Source organism: Marmota flaviventris, chromosome 1 (assembly GCF_047511675.1).
Source record: "Marmota flaviventris isolate mMarFla1 chromosome 1, mMarFla1.hap1, whole genome shotgun sequence".
Classification (NCBI taxonomy): domain Eukaryota; kingdom Metazoa; phylum Chordata; class Mammalia; order Rodentia; family Sciuridae; genus Marmota; species Marmota flaviventris.
This window is the reverse complement of record NC_092498.1, coordinates 120,195,439-120,212,969: the sequence shown is the minus strand read 5'-3', so window position 1 is coordinate 120,212,969 and position 17,531 is coordinate 120,195,439. Positions and strand designations below refer to the sequence as shown.

At 38.5% G+C, this 17,531-nt stretch overlaps 1 long non-coding RNA gene and 1 pseudogene across 1 annotated transcript in view; one reads left to right on the top strand and one right to left on the bottom strand.

The window, feature by feature from the left end:
• The window catches only part of LOC114106507 (uncharacterized), a 100,996-nt gene that overhangs the window by 7,976 nt on the left and 75,489 nt on the right, over window positions 1-17,531 (top strand). The window lies entirely within an intron of this gene.
• On the bottom strand, window positions 1,340-11,679 carry LOC114106479 (ubiquitin-conjugating enzyme E2 variant 1-like; annotated as a pseudogene).

Genomic DNA, 17,531 nt, shown 5'->3' with positions numbered 1-17,531 from the left:
GATAGAGGTGCCAAATGATATGGCACTGGATCTCTGAGGTGGATGTAGGATATATTAATCAACTATGCACTAGGAGATTCTAGTCACTGACTTTTTTTTTTTCCTAACACCATGAATTGGCTTTATTTTGTATGATCCACATTTCAGCATTTAGTGGTCCTGAACAGGAAGTATGAAGATACAGTGATGTGCCAGGAGGCTAGCCCCACCAATTTGGGATCTGCTGTATATGTACCGTGGGTTCCTCCTCAGTCCTTGCTGAGCACCAAAAGCAGGGTTTGTGCCAGGTCTCTAGTTCCAGTTGTTAGATTCCACACTAGACCCACATGGATGGCAGGGCGACCCAACAAGAGCCCTGTTCATACCTTCTTTACTGTCTAAAAGCAAAGTCATTACAGGAAAAGGAAATAATCCAAAAGAACCCTATATGCTTACAAGTGTCTTTATGTGGCCTTTCTCCAGTCTAAGCAGTAGGGGCTATGAGTGCTAGAAGGTCTATGTAACTCTGGTAACTGCCCTGTTCACCTTATAAAAATATGAACCAAAGATGCATCAGTTGAGGGGGACAGGGCCCAGGATCCAATACTTATTTCTCAGTGAATTAACATGTTTTCAAAACTAAAGGAGGGAGCTCAGAGACTTTCCATCCTTACCTGATGGCGTCTGGCCAAAGCAAGGAAGGGTAGTTGAAAGTGTTGGGTGGTGACAGTGGGACAAAGGAGTTGAGGAGGAGGGGAAAAGCAGCACCCTCAATAAAGGTGGGGGAGAGGAGAGATAGGGAAAGCCATGAATTACTCATTGGAGGTCAATTTCTGAGGAGGCAGAGGGTTACAGTGTGCTTTGGCCAAGGATGAGAGTGAAGGAGAGTGGGGCAGGATGATGGCTTGGATGGAACATCATTTAAGACTTAAAAAAGAAACCAGGGTGCAGGCAAAGCACTCCCCACTGTCAGCAGTAGTCCCCAGGTTTGTGATATGAAACCTTTACTGTAGCAAGCCTCCCAGGAGAGGGCTCTCCCCAGAAGGGTGGAGCCCCCAGACCAAGTAATCAGCAGCAAGGTGATTATGACTTCACAGTTGAGTTAAATGTGCCCCACCTGCATGATGGGAATCAATTTAAATAGATTTTCTTGATCCTAGAAGTTCAACTAAATGAATAGTGGTTACACTTGACAAAACAATTTGTTATAACACAACTTATATATCAAATTAACAAAAAATTAGTGTCATTTACAGTATCTTAAGATAAATTGCCTTTGAATGGGAGCTTCCTTTCCAGTATTTTGAAGTCTATAAGATGTATCTAGAAAAGTTACTACATTGGAAAATGACTGCTTAAGTCAAATGGGGTGGGACTTGTGATTTATGATTAATTTTTCTTTTTTGATTAATTGCTGTAACCACTGTCCTAATGGCTGAGAGAGTTTCCTATTTTCTTTAGACATCATTAAGCACTGCAACTCTTGCAAAACAAATTTGATGCCATTTGAATTCTGCCATTTTGCTAGCACTGATGTGGCTCTTGGGTCCACCACTCCATTAGAACTATTATCTCCATTCATATTAATTTTTGTTACAAATCTTACAAAGGAGAGTGCTTCTGGTTATTTAGGTCCACATTTTATTTTAAGTCTGCATATTCAGTTTTCATAAATTGTTCTTGGAGGCCCAATTATCATCCCTGTCCATCTTGTGTCATGTCTTCATCATCTAGACCCCAGTTAACTGTGCCATCTCCTACTCCTTTTTGGCATTCTTTGAGTTCTTCCAGAAGTTGGAAATTGCAAGAGACTTTTACTCCTGAGCTTGGGGTGGCTGCTATCTTGTGTCCTAGTCACTGACTTTTTAAAATTAAATTACTACATGGCATAAGCAAGTCTTAAAAGATATTACCCAACTATATCACAAATCTATTGGGTTTTTGTGGAGGCATGCCTAAAATGGCTATAGTTAGGCTCCTTCTCTGGGGCTTCTGAAAGGATGTGTTATGTTTTTAGTGTATAATCAATGCCATGAATTCGTGGTGTTTTGGTCAGTGTGTAGGCAAGGTCAGAAACACTCTGTCAGCACATGTACTCAAGGTCATAAACAGTTGCTTGCGAGCATATGCACACTTACGTAACCTGTGCTTTCTTTGTTTGGCCTGGATATAAAAAAAAAAAGCCTATGGAAATGGATTGGGGAAGGCGGGGTGTTGGGGATAGCTGACTAGGGGTTTTTGCTACCTCCTAATAAAGGATGACCAATATTCCCACCATGCTTCCTAGCTTTCAACCATCAAATCCCTGAGCCTCATCCTCTGTGTGACAGTTTCCCTATATAAAAATGTTTCTCTGTTCTCCTTTGCAGTTGTATCTCCAGATAACAGAAAAGGAAGAAAAAAAAAGTATTTGAAAGTATGTGAGATGTGAAAGACTATCATTGTCTAATTTTGATACTGGAAAAGAAATTTCATATTTTTTGAACTTCAGTGACATCCTTTGTACCAACTGCATGTAGTTATTATGGATACCAAGTAAGAAAATGTTTTTTAAGATGCTCTGTTACAGTATATGAAGTCATGAGTCCTTTTTAAGTACTGTGTTCATAGAGAGGGCTCTAGTTCATAGTGGATGCGAGAGAGAGAAAATACCTGTTTTCTATATCTTACCCCTGCAGAAAAAAATCTTTATTTTCATAGACTCACTCATGTAATTATCCAAAAGAATACTTCAAATTCCAAATTAAGAGTTCTCTATAAACTTTTTCAAATAGAATGGCCTAACCAGGATCCAGTAAATGCCATCACAAGCCCACATAAATTGATTGTTTTCAATTTATACCTAGAGCACCAAACTGGTGTTCCACAGTTTTCAGCAGAGATTCCAGTTTGTTACAGAGGTGGTGGTAGGCATTTAATGTCGAATAATATATCTTGTAGCTATAAAAAAAGTTTCTCCTCATATTTTAAAGTTTCTCATCCATTTTATTTAGGAAATCCATTTATAGTCAGGCTGATAAAATCAGCAATAAAAGTTACTTTATCCTTTACAGTATACTTTTTATTATGATCTCTAAATTAGAGGAACAACCATAAGAATTCAGGCAGAATAGTGGGAAAAGTCTAGATTAGAATTGAGCCAGAGCTAGATTCTAATTCCACCTTGAGCACTTTAGTCAGTGTGTAGTCAAGGTCAGAAACACTCTGTTCTGCACATGTACTCAAGGTCATGAATAGTTGCTTTCGAGCATATGTACTACTATATCAAACTGGAATGATGTTAACAGTCCTAGTGATGATGGTGGTTAACAATAAGTGCATGCTTACCACATACTGCAGGAACCATACTAAAGGTTTGCATTTGGAAACTCATCTTTTCAATAATTCTAAAAAAGGTCCAGTATCACCTGTATTTCACTCCTGAGGGAACTGAGGCTCAGAGGGTAGGTGATTTTATAATGCCATTGAGCTGACAGAACCACAATAGGGTGACTATGTTTTGGCAGTGTTTTGACTCAGCCCAAGTTCCATCTTGATCTTTCATCTCAATAGTTTAAATCATTCATTCCAATGATAATATTCTCCAGTATACTTATATACATTTTCTGGTCAAATCCAATTATTGTTCATCATAACACATAAATAAACCCTCATGGATGACTTTTAATTACAACAGAGGCCAACTATGGGAAACACTCCAAGAATGAGTCAGTCTATAGAAATATTTATAAAAAAAAGTTAGGATTAATATTAACGTATCCTTTTATTTAAAGTAATTAGATTTTTTGATTTGCTTCCCAAAAGCCAGTTGGAGAATAGTTTAAAACAGAAAAGTTGGAGCATTCTATGTCCTACTTGTTTTCTAGCTTATCTCTGTGCTAGCCTTTTCTCAGCTACATCACAGAGCACTCCTTAGAATCCTCTCCTGGGTGATGACTATAATATTTCTCACTAAGTAAATCATGGGTTTATGTGATCTTGATTAACAACAGATGATAATGATTTGAATAGTTTCCTTGCTGTTTTCTCTTTAAATCTGTTAAGTTCTTTTTATGGCACTAAACTTTTTGTCCAGAGACTATGGGCTGGAAGAGTGGCTCAGTGGTAGAGCACTTGCCTAACGTATGCAATGCCCTTGCATCTGAGCCCCAGAACTGGGGGGGAGGGGGGCAGGGAAGGAGAGTGAAGAGAAAGTTTTGATATTTACTTAAAGCTTCTCTACGTGCACAGCACTTGCAATAATTTTCAGTCTATGGTGAAAAAATAAAAACATCTTGAAAGCCTTATTTCCATCACTATTCCCAAGTCTTATTCCCAACTCCCACAGACCTAACAGACCTACCTCCCTTTTTTGGCTCCCTTCATTTGTAGAAAAGTTCCCATGCCTCTTGTCTACATGGGACACTGTCTCAGTGCTCTTGCTGATTCCAGCTCAGGATGGCTTCTCTCAATTCTTCTGCCAAAGTCTTACTTGAAATCCCAGTATCTAAAAACAAGAAAGTATTAGTGTCCTCTCTGCTCTCACAGATTAGGCCCTGATATAGCACCAAGGAACCCCAGAGTTCTGGGCACAACTGTCTGCCAACCAATGCCTTAGTCCGATGTTGGTCATTTTTGTGAAAACCAAATTCTGTTGCCTTTTTCTCTGACTCCTCTTGCTGGCTTGACAAAGACTAAAACACTTGACATCTGTGGCCTCCTGTCCTACAATTTGCCCTCCTCTTTTTTTTTTTTTTTTCTTTTTTTAACATGGCAGATACCCACATCTCATTTTCATCTGAGTCTTTCTATCTACATGGCCTTTCTACCTGCCTTTCCCTATCAAATGTCTGTTTTTCCTCTGAAACCCACCTCCAATATACCTCTTCTGTGAGTCGTGTGAGTCCTTCCTGTACTGCCCCTAATAACAAGTAGTTGATTTTTTTCAGCTTCCAGAGCATTCTACCCTTTGTCTGTCTTACGCTGAAACTGATGAGGACCATACCACTTGACTTACCTTCTAAAGCTCAACAGAATCTTCCGTTTTGGCTTCTATTTAGTTGCAAATGTTAACTGGAGACCAGCTTGAAAACTCATCATAAATGTCGATTTTAGCCTCATAATATATCCATTATCTTTATTATAGGCTGTGTTGCCATCACTGTAGTAGTTGCTGCTGGTCAGCTGTAATTACTTTTCAATGAGGAACTAGGAATGAGCAAGGATTAGTTGGTTGGCTAGCTCTGTAAGGATGATGTGCTCATATCGTTGGGTTTTATACACCTTATTTGTTTACAGTTTGGGGTTCAAACACAGGACTTTTGGCAGGCTAGGCAAGCAGTCTGCCACTTGGCTACACCACCAGTTTCTGTAACTTAGCCATTCAGATTTATTTCTCAATTAAAATATAGCTACTGTTCAATTATACATTATATTTTATGGTTTTTTGAGTTTAGTTCAGGAAATAAGGTAAAAGTAACTACTGAATACACAAAATTATATATGAATTAGAATTTTACAGTTTTCTCAAATTTTAAAGTTTTCTGAATTATTACTTTATTTTTCATTCTAAATTGGTTCCTCTAGTGCTAATTAATTATGCAGGATTGAACCATGTGTGGGAGCCTTCTGAATCTAACAACTAGGGGACCCCTAGGCCTGCTTTTTACATTTCATTGTGAGCACTGCTTGCCCAAGTCATTTGGTTATGGTAACAAAGGGATAAAGAAGGACAGCTGTCCCCAGGAGCCATTGTTCTCCTCCTGTGAGCAAAGCCTCTTCAGAATTGGGCAACATGTTCTCACTAGAGTAAGGCCAAAGACCTTAGTAAGCATAAAAAATTGTGTTCAGTAAGACCTTAGTATTCCTAGAAGTATTTATTGACTGATGATGAAAATCACTGACAAATTAATATCAGATATATAAGAATTATAATAGTGGATATATGGGATATGAGAGAATATAACTGGGACCTATCTTGGAGATTGTATAAACCACTCTGTCACACTGTACAATGGAGAAAACTGTGTTCCAGAGAAGGGTAGTGGCTTGCCTGGGGTTGAACATGGTGTCCGTGACAAAGCTGCAGCTATTAGTTTCAGTCATTTGAAATCATGATACCCTCAAATATAGCAGTTTCTTACCTACTAGTTTCATTTAGTAGAAACCCATTCTTCTGATATTACCTTATCACTCAGATCTTGTACAGTTAGTGTCTAAGGAGAGTAGCAGCCTGCACTTGGTACTTTCCTTGATACCACTGGGACAGGCCAATGTTTGCTTGACCTTTACGTCTGACAGCAGGTGGCATTCTCATAGTATACTTACTATGCCACTAAGATTGCACCTTTTAATGATTTTATTTTTGCATATGGTCAGAGATTTGATGAAATGTGGACATAATTCCAAATCTTACCTACAGGTTAATGATAGATAAAAGAATATGAGAGATGCCAGAAAAATAGAAAAGTTTGGGTAGCATTCATTCACTCATTCATTCAACATACTTAGGGCAAAGTTAGTCTCCAGTTTTCTTGTGTGCCTGACATGACTATATAAGATTATTTTCAGAGGAATTGGAAGTTAATGATTTCTGTCATCTTTTCTTGAGTACTAACCTTTTTCCTTTCTTGCTTGGGTTATTCTAGTTTACTAAGTGCTGATTAATCAGTAAGTGAGAAGAACCTCCCTTAGGCCCAGCATCATGGCAGTCAGGTAAGAAATATCATGGTGTAAGTAGATTTAATTCCTGCTACCAGGAAGAGATTTTGATCTACTTAGGATTTAGAACTAGCACATGAAACAACTTCTAGGGAAAAAAAAAAAAAAAAGAACAGAACAACTAACAACGTAATAATTGTTTTGTAGTAATTGCAGAAGAAGTTAGAATTCGGCAGATCAGTGAAGCCTAAAACAACCATCACAGGAATGCAGATCCATGCTTAGGATTGTAACTGTGTCTTAAGGTTTAACTTAATGACCATGTTTATTTCTTTACATGGTTTTCACTTAACCAAAATAGTTTCACCCCACAAATAAAATAGGCAGGAAAGAAAGTAGATGCAACTAACCCACAGAACTTTCACAGACTGGCACAGATCCATATAATTCTTATGGTTCTGAGTTATACTCATCTCCCCACAGGGTTACAAATATGATTTAAGAAATTCCTATTAAAACTTTACAATTTTTGACTGAGTGTGGTGATGCACACCTGTAATCCCAGCTACTCGGGAAGTTAAGGCAGGTGAATTGCAAGTTCGAGGCCAGCCTTGACAATTTAGCAAGACTGGTCTCAAAATAAAATTTCAAAAAGGACTCAAATGATAGAGCATTTATCTGCCATGTGTGAGGCCCTGGGTTCAATCCCCAGTATGGGGGGGTGCAGTGAAGGAGCTTTACAATTTTTTATCATATATAAATATATGAGACAGGGCTTGGGTTCAATTCTCAGTACTGAAAGGGTTAAAAAAAGTCTAGCAGCTTTTTCCTCTACCATTATACTTCATTTAGGCAAACTGGACGATCTGTGGAATACTCAGCTCTGGGTGTAAGTAGATAAGTGGTGGTATCATGGTGAAGGGGGAAGCATGCAGGGTCCAAATCAGGTGGGACGTAATTCATAGTAGAAAAAAATCTAGCAGTAGGTTGACATAAGAATCTGAAAATCTGAGCATGGGTTTTGTCTTTGCCAGCTGTGAATTGTGTGACTTTGGGCAAGTTCCTTGTTCTCTATAGCATCGAATATCCTTTTCTATGAAATAGTGTTCATGCCTCCATTGGACGGGATGGTGAGAATAAATAAGACATAAGGTGGGATGTAAAGGACCTCGCAGGGCCTGACACTGGAAAATGAGCATCCGCTGTTAGCTCCTGCCTTCCCATCAGTTATAGAGAGGGTTAAGACATGGTCCCTGCCCTAGGGAGCAGCCGTATGCATACTATACATGGTGAGATGAACTATGGCAAAGGAGAAAATTATTAAATATCCATTTAATTTTATAGTCTGCCTCTGATAAAGTAAAAAATGGCCATGATAAATGTATTTTTGAGATCTTTTATTATTTTTAGAAAGAGCCAGCTAACTCATGACAAAATTATGTGAAGTTGATTAAGAATGTTCACCAAACACTTGAGACACCTAATTCCCTTTGAACCAGCTGTGGAAGGTTTAACAAACTGATGAATGGGTTGTTATCCCATTTTTTCGGGATATATGATGATCGTGAGCATCTATATGAAATGTGTTTGGGTAACAGTTTGTACTATTTGTGTATTTCAACTCTTGAAACTCCAAAAGAATCTGAGAACACCTTTCCCATCCAAGTAGATTATGATGCCTATGATGTTCAAGTAAATGTTCAGGCTGCCCAGCTCATCCTGGGATCAGCCCCTTGTCACCTGCTTGTTTTCACCTGATTTACTTGGGGGTGCATATAAGAATTGTTTATACAAAACCTGAGGTCCAATAAGGATCTTTATGAGCTGAACCTTAAAAATGTTTTAAATTAAGATTAGCCAAATGGAAGCCATGCCATGTAGAAAATTAAGAATCCTGTTTTCATGGGTTTTGCCCCAGACATTTTGTTTGCCATAAAGTAGTATCTTAAAATAGAGAGAGGGTGCTTAGGCTTTTTCTAAGAGAAGCAGTTTACAAATTTCATAATTTTCTCTCTGGGATGGCACTAATATAGATCCTCAGGCCCAAAATTTCTTTTCAGTTTGCAAAAGCTCACGCTCTTTCTTTTATTTAATTTCTGCTTATTAAATTTGTTCTGTGATGTTCTGGTCATGCAGTCATTTCTACTGTGATAGAGTTAGATATATCAACATGTTCATTCTACCCCAAATTATAGATAATTTTCTTCAAATACTTGATAATCTGGGCTTTTGTGCTTAGTTCTTTATATTTTTAAAATTAATGTGTATAATAGAAATTTAGCTTTTTTTTTTTTTTTTTTTGTGTGTGTGTGTGTGTGTGTGTGTGTTTTGGTTCCTCAGTTCACCAAATAATGAGTCCATTTTCCAGGTTTCTTTCCTCCTGTTTGGGGGGTTTTGTTTTTTTAATTTTTGTTTGTTTGGTTGGTTGTTTCAGTAGCACTGAGGAATCAGTGCTACCGAACCCAGGGCTTCGTGCCTACTAGGCAAGTGATTCACCCCTGAGTTATATCCACAACAATTTTTTATTATTTTTTGAGACAGTGTCTTACCAAGTTGTCCAAGGAGGGCAAGTGTGCCTCACCATGTCCAGTTATCCACACTGCGACTTAATTGGTTCTCTATCCCTTGTACTTGGCTACACATATGCTGGTGCTCAAATATTTACTTTTGAAACAGTAAATATGTAAGTGAGAACTTGGAATGTACTTTTAGGCTTTGTTAAAGCTCTGAATTAACAGAAAATCCTTCTTGAACGAAACAGTTCTGATTCCAGAAGGGCAGCCCTGTTGGTAGAGTAACTCTTTGATTCTGAGGGTTCACCTCCTCATAGTACTTCTCTTTTGCTCTTTCCTCTGACTTCTTCTTGAGATTTTCTACCCTAGGGAAATGTATGTTTTAATAAAAATACATTATTATTAAAACTTTAATTAAGGAAATGTTTAAACATGCTCAATTAAAGAGAGGATTTCCCTGAACATCTATTAACATGTTGCCAGACTTGTTTCATCAAATTTCCCACATTCTAAATTTTGACTGGAATATTTTAAAATAAAGTCCACACATCCTGTTTTTCTCCAGTCTGAACAGACTTTATTGTATGTTTCTAACAAATGAGAATTTTTAGAAAACACGTGACCACAGAACCATTACAACTATGAACAATACTAATTCCTTCATGTACTTTAATTTCGACATTCAAATTTCCCAAGTGTGTTTTTGTGCTGGGCACAGTGGCACACACCTGTAATCCCAGTGGCTCCGGAGGCTGAAGCAGGAGAATCGCAAGTTCAAAGCCAGCCTCAGCAACAGTGAGGCACTAAGCAACTTAGTGAGACACTGTCTCTAAGTAAAATACAAAAATGGGTTGGGGATGTGGCTGAGTGGTTAAGAGCCCTTAAGTTCAGTCTCTGCTTCCAAAAAAAAAAAGAAAAGAAAAGAAACTGTTTTTGTAGTTTATTTGTTTGAATTGGGATATAAACAAGATCCATATAATAACCATACCCATATTATGTTTGGATACGGTGTATTTTTTTTATGACAAGAGAATATTTTGTTATTTAGCTGATTTTTTAAATAATATTTAACTTCTCTATTCTCTGAATTTCTGTAAAGTCTGTAGATAGTTGATTAGATTTAGGTTTTATTTGGGGTACAAGAAGGCATCTGAAGTGGCACTGTATACTTTTTCTTGTATCACATGGCATCTTTTCTTGTTACTACTACATTTCTAGTGATATGAGAATTGTCATTGGGGACAGACTGAAGTAATCACTTCTTTACAGTTGTGATCCAAGAACTTTAGCTATTTGAGGACTGGCAGCCACATCTCCCCTTTCTTATATCATATCTCAAGTTTCTCAAGACAAACACTTTATAACCCTGCAGCAGCATGCTGAAAATGTTACCTGGCTGCCAGACCCTCTAAAGTTTCTTCAGAATATTATCAAAGTAATGTTTCTGTTGCTTTGCTAAACCAAGAAGCCATTTTTTGTAGGAACCTAGAGTTTGAGCTTCCTGGGCTGTTTGGGGTAGAGTTCCAATTCTCTGTTGCTTCCTGGACTATACCTTGAGCTAGTTTCTCTATTAGTGACCTGAAGTATGGAGCATTAATTACAGATTCAGATGGTAGCAGCAGCATCATCTGCCCAGGATAATGTGGTGGCCTCAGGTAGTCTTGGTAAACCAGATCGTTCTCTAGATGTGTGTTTGAGAATTTTAGTCTAGTCTCAGGAAAAGAAGAGAAAAGAATGACCTTTCAAAGAATCATTATTTGAGGATGGTTGTGGAAAATCCTCAGATGCCACCATCGTGGAGCCCTCTCAGCTAAGCCTATGCTGCTCCCTGGATCTCTGTTTCTGCCTTCTATCTCTTGGGCTCCTGAGTTGTAGATCTGCCTAACACCTCTGCTCTCCGATGCTTCATCCTCCTGTCAGCCTGCCAGGCTGATGAGATGAGCTGGATTTAAAGGAACTAGCTACAGCAAGAACTCAGAAAACAGTGAAGAAACCATGCAACACATGAACATGAGTTTTAAGGGTGGGACTGCTTTGCAGCCCCAAGGGTCAGCTCCATGTTGGGCAGTACTGAAAAAAGCAAGAGAATGAGCGCACCCAGAATCCCTCTATTTGTTGGGGAAAAGATATTCAATAGAATATTCCACCCAAATAAGGCAAGGGGTAATATTACAAGAAACAGGGAATTAGCACAATCCCATTGGATGACGCCTAAGCCCAGAGCTGAGGCTCTTCCTTGCTGAGCAAGGGTAAGGCCCACTTGCTTTACACAGTGTGCAATGCCAGTTCAATACCCTCATTATTCAAGGATCAAGGGGTGTGCTTAGCTGTGCAGGGCGGCCCCCAATATCATCCTTAATGTGTTACCAACAGAACTCACATCTAGCCATCCTCCAGTCCATCCTTCCTCCTCTGTTCCCTCTTCTGATGTTGCCTCTTCCTCTCCATTCTCACTGCTTTTGTTCAGATCCTTCGGTTTCTGGCCCAGATTATTGCAGTAGTCTTCTAAGTGAATCTTCCTGCTAAGTTCTTGTCCCTTCTGATTCATCTTCCATACTGTTATCAATAAGGTATTTTTAAATGCAGATTTGATTAGCTTCTCTTTCCTACTCAGTGTTGTTTTATTGTTGTTATCAGTTTGTTTTGTTGGTGCTGAGGATTGGACCCAGGCCCTCGTGCTAGTCAAGTTCTTTACCACCAAGCTACATCTCCACCACTTCCATGATTCTTCATGGCTTATAATGCTAGACGTCACCTTGCTTTTGCCTATATTTGTATCTTCACTAACTCCATTTCCACATAGCATTGAATGTGGAACAAGTGCAGGACCTAAAATCTTAGGACACGAGGCCCAACTCTACCTCTAATGAGCAATAACTCTTGAGTTACTTAACCTCTGTATTCTCAGTTTCTTCAGTATGGGGAGGAGACTCATAAATATTTAAGTGGAAATCCACATAACTGCTTATGACAGTGCCAGGAACACATGGTGTGTGTTCAACAAACAGACGCTATTATTGTTTTACTATATGAGCATATTTTATATTCTATCAATTGCTTATGACTCCTCAAAAGAATATGTCCTCATATTCCTTTGCATAGTATAGTCCCATTGTATAAAATATGCTTCTTCCCTGTCTTCAGCCCCTGATTCTACCTGAAAAATATCCACTAAGTCTATGTGCTCCCAGTTGTACAAGTTGAGACATCATGATCCCACTGTGTTCCCCAATAAACAGAAAGAGCTTATCTTTGCTCACCTTCTTCCCATAGTGTTTAGCACATTTATTGCAAATAAATGTATACTTCTAAAACTGAGCTGTCATTATCTGAGAAGAACTTGAACAATCCACAGAATTGCTTGATATTAGAGTACTTGATTATATATTTTTGTGTTCTAGAATGTTTAACTTGTTATAGAAGTTGTGGGCTCCCTTGGATTGTTTTTCTAGTCAGGATGATGTAATTAAGTGGGGTCACCCTTACCCTTGTCTAGTTCCCTCATGACCCGACCCATAACATGTTTTCAAAAGGGCAAGGGGTCTTCATTAGGGGGTGGGCTCTGGCCATGTGGAATTGAATTCTTTCTCATTTTGACCCTAATATACCTGATCAATTATGTTAAATAAAGCATTTAGGTACAATCATCCTAATTTTTATTGACATGTGCAATAACCAGTTAATATTAGATCTGTCCGACTGTATCCAGAACCTTACCGCCACCAATCCAACCCTATCCCACCAACTTTTACTTGGATGCAGTAGTACTTTTTTGTACTTTATTTTCAACATGACAATTCAGAGTGACCATTCTAAAATAGAAGTCAGATCATGAACCTTATCTAGCACAAAATTTTCCAAGTACTGCCACAGTCTGGCTGGGCACAATTCACAAGCCACTTATCAAGCAGAAACGAACTTTATTTTTAGAACACGCACGCCACACCACACGAGCTCTTCAGGAATTCCCTCAGAGCCCAACTGCCACCATCGGCTTCCCACAAGCCTCTCAACCCCCCCACTCCTCCTGCTCTTGAGGCCAATTGGCTGGGTCATGGGGACGGAGCCAAAAAAAGTCCCCCAATGAGCAGCTCCGTGGTCTGAAAGGGCAGGGAAACAGCCCAATGAGCATCACCACAGAGGAGCCAATCAGGTGGCAGCTAGAAGTTTGCTGGGGCCGCTGTGAGCCAATCATCAGCTGGCAGCTGGAAGTTTGCTGGGGCTACTGTGAGCCAATCATCAGCTGGCAGCTGGAAGTTTGCTGGCAGCTGGAAGTTTGCTGGGGCCCCTTCGGCTGTGGCTCTCAACATCTCCCCCTCTCTGTTTAAACAACAAGCATGTGGCTTAGGGACCGTGCCTGCCTTAGGTTGTCCAATACTACATGTTGTCCTTACCTGTCATCGGATGAGCTGACCACAAGGCGTCAGCCTCCTGTCTTAGGTTGGTACCATTGCAATTGGATCTTACCCGTCATTGACTACCGGTCCAGCATACAGCCACACCTGTGGATAGGTCTTTGTACCAGCGGGGGGGTGAGGTTCTTTGCCTCACCTCTGTTGGCCCCCAAATTTTAGCTGAACGACCATCACAAGCAGAAGGGAGGAGGATACACCAAGCCAATTGACGGCTCCTTTTGGGAAAATTGTACCACCGATGACACCATCAACAAAAATACCCCAACACTACCACAAGTCGCTGCACCAACAGATAGTTCACAATGCATACAAGTGATACATAGTCCAGGCAAGTTCTGCAAGCAGTTCAGTGATAGCTATTGCAGAAGCTGTAGATTGGTTTTATCTTTGTCTTCACCAGCACTGGGATGAAAATAGGAATTCTGGCAATAATGGCTAAGGAAAAAATTATGTAACATTCCAGAAGACACTAAAAGAAAACAATTTTCTGAACAATTTACATTATCTTGAACAGAATTATTAAATATAATGAAAAGGAAAGGTGAAAGTAAACAAACAGATTTGTTAACCTCCTTTTTTGTTCACATATTAAAACAATCCTCACAGCTGTTTACCCAATTTAAATTAAACCATTTGACGTGAATTAAAAAAAAATATTTGGATCCATTTTTTCATGAGCGCTCATCATATATGATATATGGACATACGTACATACAAACATACAACACAAAACACAAGTGTGCACACATAATACATACAACACATAATAGTAAAGGCCTTATAACTTTTTACAGGTGAAATCTCCATTGCAATGTTTAAAAACTGTATAGTCAAAAAATAGAACTGATCAGCAAAACATTAACCTAGGTCTGTATGAGCTCAAAAAAACAAAATAGAACTTCATGTTGTGGGAAAGGGCAATAGTAAAATAGATATTGAAAAAAGCATCCTGGTTCTGTCGCAGATGTAAGGATAGCCAAACTGGAGTTCTGGATATCAGCTGTTATGGATTTGAGCCAAATCATCTTCTTTTTGGTCTGTAGAAATCGCTTTAGTTAATCTCTCTGGAATCCAAATCTGCTGCTATTCTCCCTGTGGAAACACAAACAGACCCCCGACTCCAGACAATTACTGGGTCAGGACCTTTCCATTGTCCTGTTAGAATATCCTTCCAAAGTACCTTGGGCTTAAGTACATTTTTTGGACACATATGCCTTTCCGCAGCACTAAGCCCTGATGAATCCAAATTTTAAAAGTTTAGAGTAAAAAGGGTTATTTTAAGTTTTTATTTGGGGAATATATACCCCTTCTCAATTCCCTCTTTTTGCTTTAATAAGTACATTTTAATAGTTTGATGAGCTCTTTCAACTATGCCTTGTCCCTGTGGATTGTATGGGATTCCTGTTATATGAGTAATGCCAAATGATGAGCAAAATTGTTTAAAAGAGGTAGAAGTATAACCAGGGGCATTATCTGTTTTTAACTGTTTTGGAACGCCCACAGTGGCAAAATTTTGTAAGCAATGGGCTATAATATCTTTAGTTTTTTCTCTGGCATGAAAGGAGCCCATCAAAAATCCAGAAGAAGTATCAACTGTAACATGCAAATATTTTAATTTTCCAAATTCTGGCAAGTGTGTGACGTCCATCTACCAAATATGGTTAGGTATCAGTCCTCTAGGATTGACTCCAAGATTAACTTGTGGTAAAAAGGTCACACAATTTTGACATTCTTTTATTATTTGTCTAGCTTGTTCCTTGGTTATTTTAAAACACTTTTGTAAAGTATTAGCATTGACATGGAACCTTTTATGAAGATTTGCAGCTTCTTCTAGTGTAGAGAAAATATGTATGTCATGTGTAGTTTTATCTGCTAAATCATTGCCCAAACTAAGGGCTCCAGGCAATCCTGTATGTGCCCTGATATGTCCTATAAAGAATGGATCTTTTCTGTCCCAGATTAGACTTTGTATAGTGGAAAGCAAAGAGAAAACAGTAGAGGAAGGGGAAATCCTACCAGCATCTTCAAGGTATACTATAGCATTAACTATATACTGACTATCAGAAAATAAATACGGAATCTTTAGACATCACAAAAGCTTGTAATGCTGCATTAAGCTCTACCTTTTGAGCTGATTGTTTGGGTACTAAAAATGTAAAAGTTTGATCAGGTGTAACTATTGCTGCTGTACCATTATTTGACCCATCAGTGAATATATTTGGAGCATTCATGATAGGTGTTTTTCTTGTCATTTTTGGAAAAATTGCAGGATGCAATGACCAAAAAGACAATAAAGGATTAGATGGTAAGTGGTTATCAAATGAAACATTATGCACATGATTATTGCCCAAGTATTTAACTCATTAGCTAACTCGTCTATTTGATCCATAGTATATGGAGTAATAATTTTACTGGGAGAAATTCCAAACACTCCCTTTGTTGCTTTTATTCCTTTGAGTATTAATTGTCCTGCAGCCTCAGGATACCTAGTAAGAATAGTGTTAGGAGAATAAGATAAATGTATCCATAATAATGTTCTTGCCAAAATACTCCCATAGGAATATTTTTTGTTGGTAGTACAATAAATAATAAAGGCAAACTTATATCAATTCTATCCAAATGCATATTTTCCATATATGTTTCAATGATTTTTAATGCCTTTCTTGCTTCAGGCATTAACATTCGGGGTGAATTTGGATCTGATGGACCTTTTAGGATATCAAATAAAGGTCCTAACTCTCCTGTTGCTATGCCTAGATAAGGCCTTAACCAATTTATGTCTCCTAATAACTTTTGAAAGTCATTAAGTGATTTGAGTTGATCTACTCATATTTGAATTTTTGGTGGACGGACCATGGTTGAGGATAATAGAACTCCTAAATAATTAATTGGAAAATTTAATTGTACTTTATCTATTGCTATCTCTAGATTATAATTTTTTAATGTTTGTAAGTGTGACATAACATTCTAGCAATGTGTTTTTATCTTTGTGTGCTAATAATACATCATCCATATAGTGAAATATTTGTAGTTCAGGATTTTGATTTCTAAGTAGGTGGATTACTTTGTTTACATAAATTTGACACATAGTTGGGCTGTTAGCCATCCCTTGAGGGAGTACTTTCCATTCATATCTCTGATCAGGACCTTCATGATTCAGTGCAGGGATAGTAAATGCAAAACATGGACTATCCTCAGGATGAATTGGAATTGAAAAAAAAAACAATCTTTAATATCTATAACTAAAACATACCAGGTTTTTGGCAAAGCAGACAATTGAGGAATCCCCGATTGAGCAGGTCCCAGTATAGCCATCTCATTATTAATGGCTCTTAAATCTTGCAATAATCTCCATTTACCAGATTTCTTTTTGATGATAAAAATGGGAGTATTATGGGGAGATACAAAAGGTTGTATATGTCCTTCCGCTAATTGTTGTTTGACCAGGTCATGAGCTGCTTGTATCTTTTCTTTAGTCAGGGGCCACTGAGGAACCCATACTGGTCTTTCTGATTTCCAAGTAATTTTTATTGTCTCAGTGACCCCCTCCTGAAAATCCAATCCAGTTCTGTCTGTTCCTTGATCTATTTGTATTGGTGCTGCTATACCTTGTTCTTGTTCTCCTAATCTTTTTCCTTTCCTAAAACCTTGTCTAGCCATAATAATGGGTGCTTTTGGATTGATGTTATTTGTTAATGTTAGTCCTAATTGATCTAGGACATCTCGTCCCCATAAATTTACGGGAAGATGATCCAGTACATATGGCTGTATAGTTCCTTCACTTCCTTCAGGATCCTTCCAATCTAATACCATTGCACTTCTATGGGGATTAGTCGCCACTCCTAGGCCTCGAAGCATTTGAGTGGCTTGTTGTAACGGCCAATGTTTTGGCCATTCTTGACGAGAGATGATGCTAAGGTCTGCACCTGTATCCAGTAGCCCATTAAATTCATGTCCTTGAATATTTAGTTTTAGCATGGGGCAA